Here is a 7,122-nt window from a genome sequence, read left to right as displayed (position 1 = left end):
AGGTATGCGTCAGTAAGAATAAAACAATTTAGGTCTTGAGACCGCGTAAAATAAAACAGATAAAATAGATAAAAAGGTAAGTTTGTATAAGTTGTAAAATAATATAGTATATAATAAAATAATGTTCTTAAAATATTCTGTTTCAGAATAGTCCCAAATAGACCTCGTGGCTGTCACCGCGCCCGGCAGATACTCAGCTGTTGTCTCTCTACTAGTATTATGCGTCAATTTGCTTTCAGATGCCGGGAACAGCAACACCTCGCAGTCGGGAGCGGTCGAGTACACAATTTGTGTAATTAAAACGAGTATAATGTCAAATAAGACCTAAACTGAACTTAAAACTAAACAAAACAAACAAATTTTTCGATTTGTATGCGTCGGATCGCAACAAATGAGGTGTCCACGGATAGGGCTCGTCGAGACGGACAAAATAAGACGGTCAACGCCTGGGGTCGCCCTGAAAAATTTTGAAAAAGACGTCCAAAAACCGTTTCAGAACACCTAAAAACCGCCAAAAAAGCAAGTTTCAGTATGGAACGATATNGCAGTTCATATCTAAATGAAAAGCCGTTTCTTCAAAAGGACTGTATTTGTTCAACATAAAAACCAAGACGAAAGTTCCATGACCCCTTGACAGCTTACAAGTCAAAAAAACATATTTTATTTTTAAATCTAGGGCTAACACCATAAAGATTAATCAAGGAGTTTAACTAACTAACACTATAAAGGTTCTTGCTAATCGCGTCGCTAACAAACGTCACTTATCAACTCCAGTCTGTTATACTCGTAGAAATAAAAGTGATTAATGTAGGTATATAGGCAAAGATGAAAATACACCTATGATGTAACAAGTGGGGCATCTTGTCCTGTATTTATGTAACTACTTATTTATTTTTACATTTTTCTACTTTCTTCCAAACTAGATAAATTCTACTGGACTTATGTAAATAGGACAACATGATCCAAAATAACACATGCCTACACAATTTATTACGTATCTATTACTGATTTAAATTAATTAATCTTTAGCATTTGCTGTTTCCTAAATAAAGTATGTTCTAAAGCAAACTTTGGCGAAAAATGTAACTGGCTTTCAAAATTTAGTACTGTGTACCTACACAGTACTACTCGTAAACTGTAAAACCTGTAAACTGTTAAAAACTTTCTAAAGAAACACAATAAGTAAGTAGGTATGTGCTTAAAACTTAAGAATCAGTTAATATATAAAAAGACTGAAATGTGAAATAAACTAAAATGTATAACTACCTACTTAGTTTATTACTTTATCTACTTCTTTTCATACAACGTATGCATAATTTATACAATTTTCTATGTTTAATCACTCTAAAATACCTTTCATGTGTTTGACTGAGGGTTTGAAAAAAAATAATAATTACTTATTCTTATAATTAAATTCTAAGAGATTAAAATTCTAAAACTCTTACTGTTCCTGAAGAAAAAGTAGAAATATCTTATTTTGTTTAAAGCAATAGGCATTGTGGCCGCAAAAAGATACGCCTAGCTTTATCGTGTTCCTTAAGGTGGAATTCGTTAAGAAAACGAATGGGTGAAGGAAAAATACCATTAATTTTAATTAAGGCCTTCCTTGACCGAATTTCGTCAGGCGATATCATGTTCTTTTTGTATTATGATTAATACAATAGGATAGTCGATGTTTTTCGGTTAAAGAAAATAGCAGTATAAAGCGTATACTGCAATAATTATTTTGATGTTTGGCATCAAAGAGTTGGTTTCATCTAGGAGGATTTTCATATGTATAATATCTAAATGAATTGCGTTTTGATACCCATGTTTTCAGTTTGATATGGAGTAACTATTCAGTCATGTTTCAGTTTTGAAACAATATTTTAGCAGAATTTGCATAAATACAAAAAAAACTATTTTATTAATCATTATTATTCGGTTGTACCTATTTAAAACAATTGTTGTTACTTATTTCACAAATTGCATTTACTTACAACGCTTGGACTGAAACAGTACACTCAATTCACCTTCAATTAGAAACACTTTTTCACTGAAATGTTTTATGAACATTCTGTTTTGTATTTTTTGAATACTTGAGAGGGTATTCTAATAACTTATTAAAGCACTCAAGGCGTATCGTTTGTGTCATTATGTTCAAACCCACAGAAGCATTATTACGTTGTATTAAAAACGACTGGAAAAAACATTTGAGAGTTTTGGTCAGAAATGTGAAACGAAAATGGTTTTCTTTTAATAACAGTGTGAAATTTGCCTTGAAACGGCAATATCTGAGATGAAGTTTACTCTCAGCCAGACTTCATTTGGGGTTTATCTAGCCGACTTAAGCCACAAAGTGAAAATGCATCGTCCTTTTATTTCGGGTCAAGCTTATACAGGGTGTAAGCGAAAACTTAAACAGCGAACTTAATTAACTGTCTAAAACTTAAATTAGTATTTTACCCGGATACAAAAACCGATTGTTTACCTAACTAGTACTTAATGCTCTTCCTTTTTACTGCCGTTGCACATACCTAACGAGGCAATAAAAATAAATAATAAATCGATACTTATTTAAATAAAATACCTGCTGCTAAATTCTATACCAGGGGCATAAACATAGAATAAAAATTATTAGTCCTAAATAAGAATTTGGCTTATTACCAAGTGGAAAGAAACTAAAAACACTGGTCTACAAATTCAAAAGCATTGTTTAGCAATGGCTAAACTGTCTCCATACCTCGGAATTAGAAGGACGAAGAAGGTGATTAAATAATTAGGTAATTGATAATTATAATATTGAGAGTAATTAGCAGCTAATTATTTTATTAAAGTTGATTCAAGTAATGAAAACTAGCATTTCAATGTTGTTCTATTCAAAATGATTTCGATGCATCCTGATTTACAGACGTCTCTTAGGAAGTGTGCATATTAACGTGTTTAAAATATACGTTATGGTACGTTTTATTAAGTAGTAGTTAGTAGGTATGGACTTATATTTATGTAGGTTGTTTTTTTATTGATACACCAACAGCAATAGGTAGGTACACATAAAGACATTCACAGTATACATTATTAGGGTTTCAGTTTAAAAATGTTTGCCAATTACAGGTTGTTAATGAAATTATCAATGAAAGTAGATGGAACTATTCTAAACCTATTTGGCGGTTACCATTTTTACGGTGAAATTTGACGGTTTATACGTATTATTTTGAAAGATGTCGCCCTATACGAGTAAGTCATTTCTTTCGGTCACCCCTTGAAATATCTTTCGTTATTAAAATTGGGGTGTATTTGAATGCCACGCGGTAGCAAACGTAGGTGATTCATTAACTTAACCCAATCGCCTCGATGCGTAGTTACCAATGTGTAACGTTTGGTCAATAAATACCGGGAACGATTATCTAATCTCGTGATTAAGTATAGTACTTGTATAGTACGTGGTAGTCCACGTCATAATCGTTCAACGTTATTCAGCAAACTGTTAATATGAGAATTTGTGAATATACTTTAAATGCTTGTGGTGATTAACATTCCTTTCGTATAATTAACCACTGCGTTAAGTAGGAGGAAACGTTATAAATACAGTGTTATAATTATAGCGATGGTTTAGATTAATTATATTGTAAATTTTGGAAATTTAATTAACTCCATAAATAGACACGGTAATGAAATATGTACATTAGAAAGTTATAATAAAACAAACTACACCGAAAAGTTTCGACAAGAAATTTCAAACAACTTACCTTCGTCATTATGGAAAGCGCACGAAACTTCGACAACACGTCGCAAAGTATGTCGGCTTAAGTTAATACTTGAACTTCGGAACATTTGATGTATTGAATAAGTTATTGCTTATAAGTACGCGAGTTTCGTAGCATACTCGTAGTTCGTAGCAGTTACATCGCGCCCGGTTCAAGGCGCGGGGTTCTGGCAGGGCGGCGCGACACGGTATGACGGCGGGCGCCCGCCCTCGTAGTACGCTTGCATTTGCACGCAGCTACGGACACTTGCGTAGCGTTTGGGACTAATTACTGGTTAGGATGAAAGGGAACTTTTTGCTACGCTTTAACGCTTTTCTTGTGTTACGCGATTAGTTAAGTAAACAGATGAGGTTTTTGAGATAAGTTTAAAATAAACATACATACGGGGATTTAAACTTTGATATAAAATGTATTATTTTTCTTTTTTAATAGTTTTCCCCTTTTGTTCATAAGTTTATACGTGATGCACGTTTGCACTATTATTATTTTAATCAAATAAAGGTGTAAATCTTGATTTTATTGCAAAACTTTCTTCGAGACGATAACAATACAACTTAAATCTTCTGTGAATTTTCGTTGTTAGTTTTTAAAATACACTTCAAACGACAATTATCCTAATGAAAATGTTTTAGCTTTTTAAAAGTGTTTTGCATTTTTATATTTTTTGCTGCACCGCCTTTAAGAAACGGATTTGAAATCTAAATAGTATTGTTCAAACTACAACAAGTTTTCTTGATTGTCGCTGTTAGGAATAAAAAGAAGTTGTAGAAAACTTTACGAGGGACAAAAGAAAACTAGAATGTGTTTTCAAGGTTCTTTAAGTAATGAACAGTTTTGTATTTGCGTCTAATCATTTGTATGTAAAAATACTGTTTTGTGAAATCGAGACAAATATAAACATCATTCAAAATCTAATCGAGTAGGTAAACGTAGTCGCACCAATATTGTTATAAAAAATAATAAGTGAGTTATTTTTTTTATCAGCCGGCTTATGTTTTAAAATTAAAAATCGTTATTGATACTCTAAAAAGTATCATTTACATGACATTAAATATTTCATTTAGTACTTAAAATAATGTCTCGTCTGAAACAAAAGTAAAAATAAAAATGATTCTATTTCAGTATCCAATTTGCAAGTTATTTTTAAAGAACAACAAAATAAAATGACAGCGAAAGTCAGCGCTTAAATTAGCAAGCTTTTATCTGTAACTGCCATGACACGAAGCTTATTTAAAGCTTCTGTTACATTTCAGCTCCAGTGTGGACCATAAAGTAGGCCACAGTCCCGAGATTGGAGCTTTTACGTGTTGATAACATTCTCATAAACGTGTATCTGTGACTATTAGTGCGGCGGCATCCGGTGGCCACACGTTCTCACACCCAATAAGCCTGCTTTGCATGTACGTGGCATAAACATTCATATTTTCAGTATGGATTTATTGACCTTAACGTTTTTGGAGGATTCTTTTTAAGCTTTTCAGGGTTGTGTGGTCACAAATGGTTTTTTAACGATTCTTATAATTAGGTGCCATTAAATTTTTACCTATGGTAAAATTATAAATATTTCTATAAACTCTAGATTAAACGATAAAAAAATCCTAAACATAAGAATGTAGACATGCACTAATAAAAGAGGATTAAACCTTTACAATGAGAGGGTTAAACGTTTTTCAGGCATACTGACAAAATTACGTTCACAAAGTCATGATGGTGGTACCGACGGATAGGTATACTTACTAGATGTAGGTAGATGTTTAATAAATTACAAGAAATTGGCGCTGCTTTATCATGGTGGCTCACACCACCTTAAAGTTGACCTCTGTAATACTGCGTTGAACTTGAAACTCATACCCTTTATGAGTCATTTTAAAAGGTTCTTTACAATTTATTTACCTGCCAGACGATACAAATAATAAAAGAAATACAATACAAAATTTAATGAACAGAAAGGAGTCAATGTCCTAAACAATTTGCGTTGGAATTGATTCATCGCTTCGACTTCCAGTTTTCCTGGCTGCAAGGGCGAAGGCAAATCGAGCTACACACTGGCATTTTATCTAGTTGTAATAAGAGATATTTTAAAATTAACATATTTATTGTGATATTTATCTATTGTTTGTTATGCCGTCGATTGTACAGTCAGCGTCAAATAGTTCGTGACACCCAAAGAGGTGAAAAAATTGACAACACAACTTTATTCCAATTGTAACAAAGACGTGTTGCGAACTTTTTGGCTACTTTGGATGTCACGAATAATTTGACGCTCACTGTAACTAACTTTTGATCAATAACTAAATAGTTACGAAGGAAAAAATATTAATTGCTATTTAATGGCACATAAAAGTTATTTTAACTAGAGGAAATAATATTCCTAAGAGAACCGCGATGTGTCTTAAACGTAGACCGCAAAGTAAAGTTAGTGTTAAATTACGACTTTACTTGAATACAAACATAATAATTAATGTCAGCTCCGTCAAAGTTTTTATGGTTGTTTATCAAGTTTTGTAATATTCCAGTTGCGGTGGGCGGACGACGTTACATTCTCTGTAGTGACACTTTTTGCTCGTCTTAAAGCTGCCCGAAATGTAAGCGCATACCGCAAAATCATCCAAAGTTATTAAGCCAGCCATTGAACCTTCTATGGTTATTTTACAAGTTAGTACAAAGGCTTAATGGCAGTGGCGGGGGAACCTTGAGTTTATTTATGAGAGATTGGGTTTGATTTCTAAAGTTGTTCATGGGACCACCGAATAAGTACTTACTATGGGACAAACAACCAAAGTATTTCTCTCTGTCAAAAAGAAAAATTCGTGGGCGTAAATAAGTAGCAGCTAACCATAAAATAATTTTACGTCGTAAAGCTTCTTCTGCTATCAAGAAGAAAGTTCCGCTCTATTCTATGTATAGAGCTTTTGAAGCTCTATTTATCAGTTTTTATTACAACTGTCTTTCTAGCTTTACTTTTTTTATTCATTTTTTTTTATTCGGCTCATTTCCCCTGATTTTTTTTCAAGGATTGTATTTTCTCAAGGGGTATTCTTTTTTATATTTTTTTCTTTTTTACCATGCATTTCATTTGCCGTCTGGCTGAATAATAATTTTACGCCGATTTTTATTTATTTCTAGCTTTACTTGACAGATTATATCTCGCACATAACCCACGCAAAACTAGGTTGACCCATTAGTTCACACTATAAGTAAGTAGTTGGTGCGTGGGTCAGCTTTTTGCATGTAACATCTTTGTGGACCCGATCCTGATAAGGACAAGGGGCGACAAGTAAAAAGCGCTATCTGAAAACTTTCGGCAAGTCAGAGAGTGAGTCACGTTAAGTGAACAAAAATAGCCGAAACAAGACCAAAACTTGTGTTACACAAC

Source organism: Ostrinia furnacalis, unplaced genomic scaffold, assembly GCF_004193835.3.
Source record: "Ostrinia furnacalis isolate ACB-3 unplaced genomic scaffold, ASM419383v2 OfSCF0208, whole genome shotgun sequence".
NCBI lineage: Eukaryota > Metazoa > Arthropoda > Insecta > Lepidoptera > Crambidae > Ostrinia > Ostrinia furnacalis.
This window is presented reverse-complemented; position numbering follows the sequence as displayed.